Source organism: Anabas testudineus, chromosome 21, assembly GCF_900324465.2.
Source record: "Anabas testudineus chromosome 21, fAnaTes1.2, whole genome shotgun sequence".
Classification (NCBI taxonomy): domain Eukaryota; kingdom Metazoa; phylum Chordata; class Actinopteri; order Anabantiformes; family Anabantidae; genus Anabas; species Anabas testudineus.
Window position 1 is genome coordinate 6932472 of NC_046629.1, and position 15122 is coordinate 6947593.

The window sequence follows — 15122 nt, forward strand, 5'->3', positions numbered from 1 at the left end:
GAAGTAGTTTCTGATGAAAGACTTCAAAGGAAATAAAGAAGTAAATATCCATAAATAAAACACACTTCAAACAGTATGTTCAATACTTAAATGTCTGCGTGGAGGGCTGGTGTTCAGCTGTCAGGATGGCCGAGTGGTCTAAGGCGCCAGACTCAAGGTGTGAACCTTCCTGAACCGGGACTTCTGGTCTCCGAATGGAGGCGTGGGTTCGAATCCCACTTCTGACACAACCTTTTGACGACCAGGTCCACTTTGTGCCACCTGTAAATCAACATTAAACACGATGACACATCCTGTAGAGCTGTAGAGCGACAGTGTTTAAGTTTCTATTGGTTTGAAGTTGTATTAAATATGAGTTATTACATGTGAATATATAATAATATATAATCTATAATCTATAATCGGCCCAAATCAGAATAATATACCCTAATTTATTTAATCTGGATTATAGATGTGTGTGACACTGGGATTATGTGAATTACTTTCCAGTCTACTGTGAATTAGAGATCAATTAAGTTTTAATCTACATTTTCCTTTTAATTATATTTTATGGAAATCATTAAACTCTAACGATAATAAATAAATGAGGTTCAACAGGATTAATGTTAGATACACTAGTGTACAGGGACTGGAAAAAAAGTGATTATCACCATTTAAATCCACCTGTCCTGGTGCTGAGGAGCAGCGTCCTCTGCTGATCAAAGCCGGGGAGTCGAACCCCGACACCCGGTGTCCCGTCCGGACACCAGGTGGACCGACCGTGTTCACTGTGGGACGGTGGGATGGTGGGACACCCACATCTGCACACACCTTTTTCTTTTTTTGTTACATATTGGAACCCATGCTGCAGTTTGGTGGTACCCATGTGTTTTTACATCCGCTCCCTTTAAACAGTGAAACTGCTGACACAGCATTTGTGTGACTGTAAAATGGACCTCACGGTTCTGATCCTGCAGCAGCAGCAGCAGTCAAACAGCCTCCTCTCCGGGACCTGAGCACAGTTGTCAGGATGGCCGAGCGGTCTAAGGCGCCAGACTCAAGGTGTGAACCTTCCTGAACCGGGACTTCTGGTCTCCGAATGGAGGCGTGGGTTCGAATCCCACTTCTGACAATACGTTTTTATTTAAATGGACTTCTACCTGAAACACATCCACCAGGATCAGAATGTGCTGTAACAATTTAAACAGCGTTTGTGCACATGGTTCACCCTGTGGTGCAGGTGGGAGTGTTCAGCTTCCTTTGCAACGAGTAAATCAATGTGTAAATACAAACAAAATATGTATAAAACGATTTAGTAAATAGAAAAATAATTAAAAGTTGTTAATTAAATAGTCACCTCTCAACTGTAGTGTCATAATTTAATGAATAACAGCAGACATTAAAGAAAAGCTCATTGGCTGCACTTTATTTATTTGCTTTGTTTCGCTTTCATAAGTACAAAATATGATAAATTATCCATAAACACGACTGTTATAATTTTATGTTTCTGTCAGTTTAACGTTCACTAAATAAAATACTTTATTTAGACCAAATTAATGTTATATTTCAACATTTATTTATTTGTTGATTATTTTCGCAGCCGCCACATTATTTTTGAACATGTCATCTATCTAAGAAGCTACACCCTCTGCTGGTGAAAAGATGGCAACACGAAGCTTAGAAAATTATTATAGTAGTATTATAAAAGTATTATGAAAACACTAATATGAATGTAGGCCTATTGTAATTAAAAATAAAAATATAAAACAATAAATAACTAATGGGACACCATGGATGACTTGCCTAGGACACTGAAACAAGCCTGCTGCTCAGTAATTAACCAGTTATAAATGAAGAATTAATGAAGTTGAAATCTACTTCAATACACTGTTTATCATCTTTCTAGACACAGTAGCTAACAGGATAAGTTCATGTTAAAACCTGCTCTTTGCTAAATATTGCTCAGCCATATTTCACTTTCTTGGTTGTTGTTGTATTTTCCACTATAAGTTCGACTCAGTCCCATTTTCTTTGTCCCGTCCCTCAGTCAAACCACAGTGTAACCAGCAGACAGATGCTTGATCGAGTGCAGAATTAAGTCACAATTTTATCAACGTGGCTTAAAAAGCGTGATCTCATTTTCCGACCAGAACACATTAGTTCTGTTCCCATGAGCTGTGCTCTTTGCAGGGAGGATTCCCGGCTGTCCTCGAGCCCTCTCCAGCCGGCCAGCAGAGCTATACAAACAAGACCTGGGGTCTAGACAATTTGTCTGGACAAATGTGGGGATTTGGGGCCACAGCAAGCTACGCAGAGACGAGTGCTAATTGTTTGTGTGCCAAGCAACTCCCTTCAATCCCCTGGTCTCTCAAGTCACTCCATTCACCCCGGCTTTTGTCTTGTAAAACTTGAACCTGACAGATCAGATCAGGGAAAGTGGACATGTTCTTTACCCTAATTCACAAAAACAGTTTTTATTGTTATTACTGAAGGATCGGTCCAGTGTCCAGCTATAAAATGTAAGAACATATTATTTTTCTTTTTATAATTCCCAGCTGTTTCTCCTTCTTAATTATGTTGGGGAGCAGACGGATTGGCGTGGGGCTCGGTGGTCCTCTTAAACCTCAGCCTCTTGGTCAACAATAAGCTCAGACCAAGCTGCATCAGTACAAGTGCCTGAGACAATCTGAGCAAGTGGCTTGAGCCATGCGTCACCTCAGGCCCCTGTCTTCCACTAGTCCGGTCCTGCCTCCCTGTGCTCTCCTGGCATGCTGATCAGAGGATTAGGCCCAGGGGCAGCGTCGAGTCAAGAGCCCGCTGGAGAAAGGGAAAGGCACGCAGGGAAGATGAGGTACATGCTGGTTTCACATGTTCCCACACTCGCACAAGAAGGTGAGCACATGTGTGTCATGAGAACCACGCGCTCGCCTGCACCAGTAGCATCTCATCAGTAGAGGGTACCAGAGCTTCACCAGTGTTGGGACAAGGAACTCATGCATGAACAGAAGGAATAGAGGCTATGCTGGTCCTTGTACAGTCCTTTAAGTATATGAGAAAAAAGGAGACCATAAAAAAGAACAGAACAATATAACTTAGATATATATATATAAAAAGAAAATCATTCATTTATAAGAATATGCACCAAACGTTTTCTCTTAAGCATGAACTGAATTCAGTTCAGTTCACCCCCACACTAAATATTTGTGTATTTTGGTATTTGATGAAGATGAATCGGACTCAGAACAATTGTATAAGAAAATCACATGGATTTTTCTTAAATTACTTTTAAAATTAAATTTTATTAAATCAAATTACAACAGGAAATAAGATGCTCAGTCACAGAAGCAACGTAATGAGTTCTTTTGACTGTGAAAAGCTGTTTTCAGCCAGCAAACACACTGTTATTTTACAACCATCCACCATTTTCTCCTAACCTTTCTATTTGAAGAGGAACCACTGTTGGCACCGTGCACTGTGTGGCTGAATTCCAAAATGTTTTCCTCCCTGTACATCCACCACCCTTTTGGCCTCATTGTGACATTAACGTTATTTGCTAAAGTGGCAGAGCACAGAATTCAGATGGTGAATAAAACAGCAAGCAAACATGACGGTTGTTAGTTCGGTTTTATCTGCTTCAAACCTAAAAACAAACGGATCTAGATCTAGAAACGTCCTCAGATGTGTTGACATTATCAAGATGAAACATACAAACGCAAAATTACTTAATAAGTCAGTAAGTGAAGTATTCACTTAAAAAAATGGAAACTGTTCTTTATAACTACAAGAGCGTAAAATGAATGAATAAAATAATAAAATAAAATGAATAAAATAAAATTCACATTTTATGCACAAACATACTAAATGACTTTACAACGTGTCTCCACTTAATTTAAATTCCATCACAAAGTCCACACTTTCTAAATGTCTTCTTGTTTTATGGAATTATTCACTTTCCATAAATCTACTCTGCACTTTTCAAAGTTGACCTGAATTGCAGGGTAAAAATTAAAGAGCCCCCCCCACTTCTTAAATCTCAAAAAAGTCCTTAGATTTGTAGAAATACAGGAACACACAGACACAATTTTTTCACAGGGCTCTTTAAAAATGCTTCGCCCCACAAATTGCAGCCCATTCAAGCCTCTTGTGTTTTGTGTGTTTGGTTCTGCCCACAGATCCGGAGGCAGGTGGTCAGCAGAGCTCAAACTGTTCTTCCTTAACGTCAAGCAGAGCAAGTGTGGCCTCTTCCTTGGTGTACCCGAGCAGTGACCCCTCCTGTGATCATCCTCAGCCTTCAAACACACACACACATGCACGCACACACTAATTGAAGACCTTGTTAAACTCAGCAAGGGGCTGCTGCCTCTTCTAGTGCTGGTTGCAGGGGGTCTTCTATGTGAGTAAAAAGGGAAGCAGCACGACAATAACACATAAAACAGAGTCTGTGTTGTTGTCATCGGCATCCTCCTCACCCAGAAGGCAAGTCCACGTCCAGACTGATGTGGATAGAAATCAAAACTTTTGTTCTTTCCTCTGCATTAATCCAGTCTTTCCAAATCCAAAAACTAAATTTTATTACATCTCAATATTTAATTTACTTGGACGTGACCAAACACAAGCGTAAGGTGGTCTAGTGATTGTGTAGCATCGTGTGTGTGTGTGTGTGTGTGTGTGTGTCTGTTTGCAGATCCACGTACATGGGGTCCTGCTGTGGGAGTCACCGGTTGGGCATGCGTGGCACAATATGGGCTTTAATTCAGACCAGTAGCCTCTCTGTCAAAAAAATAAAAAAGGCGGAGACGGAGCAATTAGCCCTGTGGTGGAGAGAGAAAGAAAGAGGGAAGAACGAAGGGAATTGTGAATTTGACACATTAAATGGTGGCCGTCATTAGCATGTGGCTGTGTAGAGGTGGGGAGTATTCATTGGATCCTTGAATGCATATTGCTTTGCTAGCACAGCCATACCCCCACCTCTCTTCTTCTCAGTCTGTCCATCATCCCCATGGCCACCTTTCACTATAATCACCCTATTCTGCCTCCTTTTACACTCGGTTTCTACAGCTTTTCTGTCGCCTTCATCTTTTTTATGCCATCAGTCGGAGTTGAATAAAATCTCTGGAATCCCTAAATCAAAACAAATTAAGCTGGTAATTAGATGTAGGAACAAATGAAATGTCAGATACGAGTTGGTAAACTCAGCACCAATGACAGCGTGAGCACACCTTTCCAGTATTAGAACCAAATATACATATGTTTATTGGAATGAATATGGTAGTCAGCAGTTCCTGTTACACCTCTGTAGCTCTCATTAAAAACTCATTTTTACAATTAGTCTTTCATTTTGCTGAAGACCCGACACAGCTTCTGTTCGAGCTTGTTGTCTCTGCTATTCGAGCCTGGAAAAGAGCAAAGTAGCAGGCCCAGTGTGGTGCCTTTCCCTGCACTGTGAGATCACCTCATGCCAGCTTTCCCCTGTCACATTAGCGCACGTTAACACACTGAGCAACGCACAATCTGCACAGAAAGAAAGAGGTTTGTCCTCTTGGTTCACTCTCTTTGTTCAGAATAGACAGGTACTTTAGTGAAGTATGGTAAAAACCATCATTAATTATATTACAATCTGAAATTAATCGACTGCTTTAAGTACAAATACTTAATACAAATACTTAATACAAATACTTGAGGCAAAGACTCTGTTCTTTACTACATTATTAGGTTTACAATACGGTATCTACTTGTAGTCATTATAACTTCTAATTTTAACCTTAGTTGAGGTTAGGGAGCGGTCATTTGGTTTAGTAGAGAAGTCCATAGTAAGAATTTGAGTAGTTACTTATATTTAAAATTGAACCAAAAATGTTTATTGCCTGGAAACTGCACTGATTTCTAGTTGGAAAAACAGTTTAGTTGTATCAACGTCATTTGCAGGAGACACCGATTTGGCACAACTTAGTCCTCACAGACGACTGGAAGTCTTAAATCTTCCCAAGTTAATCAACTTAATTTACTCATGTGACATAAAGGTTTGTCAGTGAGAATGGACCTTTGAAATTAATGTGATATAGATATATATTTGTGTTATGCGTGCTGCAATCTTTGACAGAGAGGAAGCACACAAACCTGACAGCTGAGTTTCTGTTGGCCAGTTACGTCAAGCGCCGAGACAAAGATCCCCCATGTGAAAGACCCATAATGCCTCTTACATGTGAGCAGGACACACATTCAGTATCTGTGCTGTTCTGCGGCTCTTTTTAGAGATTAGTTTTTTTGCAACTCTTTTCAGACGGGGATAGTTCATGGCAATACAGAGACAGTGTGTGTGAGTGAGAGTCAGAAAGTAGGTTAAACGTTTGAATCATACAGGGATATGGATAACTAGGTTATGTTCTCAGCATGTTTTAAACCAGGATTAATCATACCGGGGACTAATGTTCATGTAAACAGAGATTATGTAGATCAGATGATGGAAGACATATGTATGGAATGATATTAAAAAATTAAATGTGAGAAAACGTAATAGCCAACATGAGAATAATGCTTTTCCTAAAAAAAAATTAAAATTAAAAATTAAAAAAAGAAAAAACTTTGTTGTGGAGCATCAAGGTGCAGTTTGACTAATTTCACACATTAATTCTCCACAAAACCATCCAGCCATAATTTGAGTATAGTAGGTCTGTGCATACAGATGATGTCCAGCTTTACAGATGCCTTCTCACCTGTAGTTGCTACTCTGTAGTAATACTAAATAGTAGTATTTGCTATCTATCTATCTATCTATCTATCTATCTATCTATCTATCTATCTATCTATCTATCTATCTATCTATCTATCTATCTATCTATCGCTCTTTGAATATCTAAGGTTTTAGAGATTACTTTGTAAAGCCTGTGCACCTCAGATTCTTTATTCTGACACAAACTGAATTGAAAGAGAAACAATCCAGCTTGTTGAAGTTCATCAGTCTGACAGTGGACGGATGGAAGCAGAAAAATTCTTTAGTTACAGTACCTGTATCATTCAGCTGCCTGTTTGCAGGTTGCATAATTTCAACTTTGTCATATTTTAAGATAGATTCAAACAAAAATTCAAATGTCTCCAAAGAGCACATTTATCTTTTTTTTTACTACTGCATATCACAGATTACATGACCACAGTATTTGTTTGTAGAATCAGTTCATTGTTGGTTATATTTGCTAAATATATATTAAAGTGGTCAAAGCTGAATTCCATGCTCCTCTTTTACTTTTTCTCTTCTCTTTCCTGATCTCTGGAACTCCCTCTCTTCCAGTGTGGCCTTAAGTCCCCTTTTTCCTACTTGGCCTCCCTCTCCTCAGTGCCTGTTAAGGCTGTGCAGCCCGAGCTGTCAGAGCAGCAACAATCCCAGTCCATTAGTATGGTAATGAGGCTGCAGACCGACAGGTGGCCTTGCTAGACAGCTCAATTAAACTGCTCATTAAAGAGGAAAGTTAACGAAGCTGCAGCCTGGTGCCAGTACGGCTTTAACACACAATGTGATGTCACAAGGAACAAATTGCTAGTGAGTAGGGGAGTGTGTCAGTCTGCATGTGTACCAGTGTGTGAGTGTGGTTCCCTGTCTGAGTCCGTCTGTGGTCGCCGGTCCTGCCGTGTGTGTGTATGTAAGCAGTGAGTTTGTCTGTGTGTGGCCAGAGATTGGATTAACAGGTCAGAGAAAGTTAGATGGACATTTCTAATAAGGCTGAGATGTGACACCGTGTTCAGAAAAGATGAGAGACAGGGAGGAGACGGGACAGAGAATAAATAAGTCACTCAAACTTGGCCTTTTATTGTCCCATCAGGCTGCCAGCGGCCAAGATCATTAACTGGACAAGACCATAGCCATACTCTAATCACTCTAAAACATCCAAAATACACAAAGACGCCAGTTACTGTGCATCATTTAAATACTCTGCATTTCACAGCCAAGTGTGTTAAGTGGGGAAAATAGTATTATTGTCAAATTTGTAATACAAAATAATCCATGTCTAGTTGTAGTTTTGTCCTGAATGCTCTGACCTCAATGTTTGATGATAAACTAAAATTAATCCTCTATATCTAATATTACTACTTTAAACAGTGGGTGTTTTTAGGCCCTATTTATACTTTTAAAAACACTTTATGATACACATACACATATTTATACAAAGATGGCCAAGCTGCCTGAACCACCAGGAGCAACCTGCACACAGGACGGGGGCCATGGATTTAACTACAGCTACCACAGTTGGTGGATGACCAACTATCCTGGTAGCCACGTGCATTGCTGGTGTTCATGAAAGCCAAATCTTTCATAATTTGTATTTCTCTGCTGCGACTGCTGTTTGTGGAAACACAAAGAGAGAAGGAGCAGAGTACCCTGAGCAGACGTCTAATCAGTCACAATAGCAAACGCCTGTATGAGTGTGCAAAAATTACCAAGCGTAGACGGCAGCTTGAAGGTAAACTAGTGAGAAACACACAGAACAGTATTTACAGTATTTACTTTGTAGTTTATGGCTAACATACAGTATTACAACATTACTCAAACTATCAAAATGCTCTGTGCATTTTGTTGACTTTAGCATTTAAAGAGTTTAAAAGTTTAGGTGTCACTTCTCCAAAGTTTGGATAAAGTTAAAATGTAAAAATAGATTTCAAGTCAATCCACTAAAATATGACAACTGTCATTTATTTGGACATTAAATGTTTTATTACTATTACTGAGAATCCTGACATACTTGACAAGAAAGTGAGTTGCAGTGAAATCAGAAATAAATATTCAGAACTCAATTAAGATGCCAGACAGGATCAGGTATCAGAAAAGAGTTTTATTATACAAGGTAGTGTGTTCAGATGGCAGGATACTATGGGAGCTGTTAAACAGATTAGTTCAGGAGGGAAAAATTAAGCCAGAGGCAAGTTACAAACTAAATCAGAAACACAAGGCAAGCTGTGAAAACTGACAATCTGTCATGGACAAAGAGAACAGCAACATTTTATAAAGCAGATAACTAGACACAGGTAAAAACAATCAGGGTAATGAGTGAAGCTGGAAACATGAAAACCCTGGTGAACAGGAAGGTGAACAAAATAAAAGCATGGGACAGGAAACAGAGCAAGGATCATGACAGTGATTTCACATATATGTCTAAAAACACAAGACCACAAAGTGGATTTTAAGATTTAACATGGTAAAGATGCAAATAATGAAAAATATTTTCTGTGTTCACTGTGTTTAAGAATAAATTACAGCATGTTATTGTTTTTAATTCAGCTTTCATTTTAATTTGATTAGTCTGGTCTGGACACAGCTGGGGGGTGGGTGGTTGGGGGGGGGGGCATTGAGTGCAACATGTTTTAATAGTCGCTGATTGTTTATTGTGTATGAGAATAAAGATGCAACACGACATGGTAATCAGTTGTAACCCTGACCAATTTAGTCTGTAATCCAGGGCATGTGCTCTCTCAAGTGTGAAAATGGGGCCATATGTGGCCTCTCTCTCTCCTGCGCGCGTTTCGATCTGTGCATCGATGACATGGAGGATCATGGGTGTTAATGGGGTAGGACTCTGGTCAACAAACAGGGTTATGTATGGGCACAAACATGAACACAGTGAGAAAACAGACCCGCCAGATTCATTCAAAGCTGTCTGAAAGATGTCTGCCCTTATGAATATGCTAATCCCAGTTTAGCATGAAAAAAAAAAAGCTCATTAATTAATCAGCAACAATGGCTCCTTTAATGACACACTAGCTGCCGTTGGAGGATACTGTAAGTGTGAGCAAGTGTGTAAAACAACATTAATTATTGATTATAAACAGTGGTGGATCCAGTTTTCATGAAAAGAAAACAATTTATAGTTATTTAGCATGAAAACGTTTAAAATATGTGATGGTACATGCAGATTTAATATAAAAAAAGACACATAGTAGAAGATTATTCAATCATTTTTATTATTTACTGCAACATGCAGACAGACACACAATGACAGGTGTGTTTGGTCTGAATGAGCTCTCACTGCATTGGGTATTAACCTACATTACACAGATCTTCTCAGCTTAGAGATGATGTGAACAATAGTGAATGTATACAGGTCAAACCAATCCCAACCATAAACTAGAGCAGACCTTCTCAGAGTTAAAAGTATGCACTGAGGCGATAATTAAATGAGTTACAAAGCATAGAGTCAAGTGCCCACTGCACAAGCATCATACCTTTTCCTAAACATACATCATGGGTTGACTGTGTTGGAGCCGTTCACAGTCACGGCCAATCATATCAGCACATTTATCCTTATTTCATTTTATTTTAGCTCAGCTTTTTGAAATGCAACAGGTCTGAGTACTAGAGGTGGTACGATCACCTGAAGAGAAAGATTGGTTCATTTGGCTGCACCTGCGCATTGTGTAAACAATTCTCCATTACAATCAAGGTAATTTTTGTGTAATCTCAAGCTATCGAACCCCTATTTCAATTATTTAGATACACTGGATATAAGCAAAGTTACCTTGTTTCATAGCCCACATACTGTATCATTACTAGACAATGTAAAATACGAAGTGCTGTTCTACCCACTGACAAATGATGTATAGACCACAACCGGTCGAGGCAGATGGCCACTCACTCTGAGTCTGAGCCTGGTTCTTGCTCATGGGTAATCGTTTAGTTTCTCCCTCTATAACTCTGTTCGGGCTTAACCTTATATGTGAAGTGCCTTAAGATGATTCTGTTGCAAATGAATTTAACAAGCAAATAATTTGCCACTGTAGCATATTAATATTCTCTTCACACAAGGTTTGCTCTAGAAAATCCTTAATTTCTCTTACCTGACTTTGTTCCTAACTTGAATAAAATTGGTGGCACAAGGACATTTTTGACCACACCTTCACTTTTCCTCCGTTGCTGTCTTATCAACTACTTCATGACACCTCTCTCTTGCCTTCGCAAGTGCAGCAGTGCATCAGTGAGGTCCAGGCAGTCAGCAGGCAGCACCGTGCTGGTCTATTATGTCACTAATTGGTGGCATGGCTGAAATGGCAACAATATCAAAAGGCAGGAAGCAAAGGTTGGAAGGACTGGGGGTGTGGAGATGGAGAGAATGAAGGGGGGGGCAAGGGAAAGTGAGAGACAGAGGGAGAAAGAGAGAGATTTGTTCTCATTAGAGGAGGGCGTGTCCATTCTTCATGTTGGAAGGAAATTAGGTTGACTGGGAGTGACAAGTTTTGTGCATGTGTGTGTGTTCAAGTGCATGTGTATGGGCATGTCAGTCAGAGGGTTTCTGGTAAGAAGCCTTGTATATGGGTCAGACAATGGAATTACCAGGTTTGGGTATGAGGCTTCCTGATAAGCTGCTCTCATAATACTGGCTCTATTGGTGGGAAACAGAAAATGGAACTGTGGGAACTCAGGAGTGAAGCACAGATGGAGAAAGAAAGCTTAAATCAGTAAAGGGAAGGTTTTTTTTGGGTACTTTGGTGAGTAAGTGTTAATTTGAAGAAGTAGAGGTGCAACTTTGCAACACTAGGAATAAGGCCGTGCCAGTCTGAACCACAAGATATTTTTATTGGTTGATTCTCAAAACAACCTTTCGCACTCCATCAAATGAGCAGAAGACTGATAGACAGTCACTTATGAACAGGTGGAGCTTTACAAAGTCTGAAAAGAAGTCTAATGTTGAATGATTCAAAAAATCTCCAGTTGCATTGGAAAAAGTGTAAGACGCAATAATTTCTAAAATTCTGGAGCTTGACTCATACAAAGGGCAACGCTGGCTACACACCTCATAATACTAATACTGCTCTGATTCCACAGTTCACCACAATTTGCTGCTCCGAACCAGTGCAGCAGTTGGTGGTGACGAGTCCACAAACTGGTTTTAGGCCTCACGTTACAGAAACACAGTTTGTGACTGTGATGTGATTTGGTATCATGTAATGATAATACACTGCCCGACCAAACAAAAAGTCACACACTCTAATATTTGGCTAGACCACCTTCAGCTATGATTACGGCACACATTCAGCGTGGCATAGTTTCAATAAGCTTATATTTAGGTAGTCAGCTGACCTCTTTCTTTGGCTACATAATGTTACTGAACCTAGACCCGACTGGTGCAGCAACCCCAGATCATAGCACTGCCCCCACAGGCTTGTACACTATGCACTAGGCTCTTACTTATTTGCTTAGTAAAATCCAGCTGGAGACTTTTCACGTTATTATTCACAATTACAGACATTTGATTGATTTTCCACCAATCCTGGGGTGATTCAGTTCCTTCTTTCAAATGTCATAGTGTTCTCATGTGATTGTTTAGTCAACTGTTGTTTCCAAAGTCAAGAATAAACCCTCTTCTTCTCTTAAAATATTCTAATTAGGTATTTTTTTCCAGTAACACTGTTTAAACTAGTGCTTTAACAACAATCAGCAGCAGGTGAGATCATTGCATCGTTCTTTGTGTTGTTGGAAACACAACACTAACACCATTGTGCCCCAACATCCCCTCTAGTCTTACTCTCCTCTGGCCTTGGGGCATTTTCTGCAGGCTCATATGTCCTAATCGTCCCCCTCTCCCTGTCACTTCCACTGACCCCCTGTTGTGTAGGGAGAGAGCAACATTACATCTTAATCTCACCCGCTTGATGGAGAATGCAGGTTCCTGAAAGGCGGCATTTTCTGGTTACATGAGCCCATTGGGGGTGGATCAACCATATGCCAATTGACATGGCTGGGGCTGAATGGCCTTCGTTGATTGTAACAGTGGTCGGTGGACAAAAAGCCCCCTGTGGCCTCCCACACCTCCACCAGAACTGAACAGACGTTCAGGCTGCTGCTGACACCAGGCAAGACCCCCCTTCCTATATACACTGATACCCACACGCAGCATTGGTCCCCCACCGCTCTCTGATGTGTGTCGTTTCTTTTCTGATTTGATAATAACAATAAACCACAGTAAAAAACAGAATCACTTTCTTTGATGAAGCGTGGTTTAGATGGAAGCTGAAAAACAAAAAAAAACAAGAAATAAATAAAACATTAATATAAATAAGTGTTCTTGTAGGTGAAAACACAGAATGACAAAACTGTTTCCATGTGTTTATTTTATTAACGCGTCTTGTCAGGACACCCAGACAATCTGAAATACTTAAGAAGGAATCAGACTTTCTCTTGTCACCATGTTGACTGTTAGGAAAGTGCTAATATGGACAAGCAGTATAGAAGTGAGCGTCCATCTCTACAACAAACTAACAAAACAACACCGGTCTTTCTTACACCAGTGATCCCACATGAGAGCACGAGACAGTGAGCTTTAGAAAAAATACACCCTGATTGGAGAGGCAAGCTGTCCCTGCCACTCCACTGACTGTACCACTGGAGAAGCCAGTGCGTTCACCATATGGGACAGGGATGGTCAATAGGATTACGTCCTGCACGTCTCCTTCTCCCTCTTCTCTCCATCACACATAATCAACCAGGGGATGAAGTCCTGGCCCACCAAGCCTCTGCTGAAGTGTCCCAGATCCCCTTTCCCCTACTTGGGTAGGGAGAGTGGGGCAGTGGGGGTCTCGTGGATAGAGAGAAAAAGCAGGGGGACCAACAGATGGATTAACATATTCAACAGAGGCAGAGATCAAGTCTTTATAGAGTGAGGACAGAGGGAGGCTTTCTCTCACACATGCAGAGTCTGAGAGAAAACAGAAATGAGTGTAAGCTGGATTTGTTTTCATTGTCATGGTAAAATACCGATGGGATAAGTGATAACTCAACATGTAGCCAAACTTTTCTCTCTCTCACAAACACACGGACACGTTCACAAGCACTAGAGGTGGAAAGTAACTAAATACATCAGCTCAAGTAATTTGCACTTTACTGCAGCATTTGATCCCCGTATATGGCGCTCTATAGAAATATTGTAACTTTACCACTTCATTATTCAGTCTGACATCATGTTGGCTGTTTCTGTTTGAAAGGGAGTGTTTCACCAGTATTATTGCAAAAGAGAAGCTGCAGCAGCAGCAGCACCAGTAGGATCTGCCTCCTGTAAATAAGAAATCAAAGACACTTAAAGACTTTTATGTGATTACAATATTGCAACCAGTTAATAAAAAAATGTGCAACTTCCAGCCTATAAAACAGAGGAGTTCATGCTAAATGACAAAATTTTTACAGTTTGATATTAAAGTATAGTATTGATATGAAAGCCTCAGAATACTTCTTTCCCCTGACAAACACACACAAAGCTTTACTGCTGTGCTATGAACGAACTCATGGCCCTGTCCCAGCATGGGCACCAGATTAGAAGCCCTGTTTTTTGCTGGTTTGTTGTTCTCATGACTTGTGAATGGCCAGTGAGATAGTGGACCAGCGTTATGCTACACTCTCATCTCCACATCAAAGCTGAGCCCCAACACTGGAGGGATACCACCCTGAAAGAGACCAAAGACCCTTCGACTGATGCTGGAGCAGAAATGCAAAAGCAGAAAGTAGCTGGTGAAGTGAATGTTGTGAATGTTGACACTGTTTACCTGTTGTCTGCCTTCCCTTCACCGTCATAGCGAAACTTTTAACTCATACTTGTCAGATAAAAGCAGCCATGAGCATATCACATTAAATCCGCCTCTTTGTACTCATTTAACCTCACTTAGTTTCAGCATAAATAAACACATTACACGGGTCAGTGACATAGATTATGGATAAAAGTATGTGAGACAGTACATGTGTAGAACAAGCTGTGTAAAAACCATAATCTTATTTTGCTGGTTCACACCTGACGTCTAAATATCGTAGAAGGAATTTGCTACCGTTCATAGTAACGGTCAAAGTTTAAAGCACATTATGTCCACCTATCTAATAAAATCAATATACAAGCATATGTAGACAATTGTGGCCTTGCATCTTGACAACAAATATAGATAAGTAAATGACAGCTCTGATCCATCCCGGCCACAGTGATCATTGACGGTGTTTTATCAGGGCAGAGAAGACGACAGAAAGAAAACAATGCAGCACCAGTCGAAGTAAGAGGGTGAACCTGCTCCCCGGCTGCTGGTGTTGTGATGGATGAGGTCACTGAGAGGGCTTCCTCAAAATGCAGTGTCTTCAGGGGGTAAGTCAGAGGTTGGGTAGAGGTCAAAGTGCAACCAAAGGGGAG

At 40.4% G+C, this 15122-nt stretch overlaps 2 non-coding genes across 2 annotated transcripts; both read left to right on the forward strand.

The window, feature by feature from the left end:
* Positions 1-119: 119 nt before the first annotated feature.
* Positions 120-227, forward strand: trnal-caa. Its single transcript has 2 exons — positions 120-157; positions 182-227. It is a non-coding gene; the product is annotated as a tRNA-Leu (tRNA).
* A 776-nt stretch (positions 228-1003) lies between these two features.
* trnal-caa lies at positions 1004-1111 on the forward strand. The gene is made up of 2 exons: positions 1004-1041; positions 1066-1111. It is a non-coding gene; the product is annotated as a tRNA-Leu (tRNA).
* The last annotated feature ends 14011 nt before the right edge of the window (positions 1112-15122 follow it).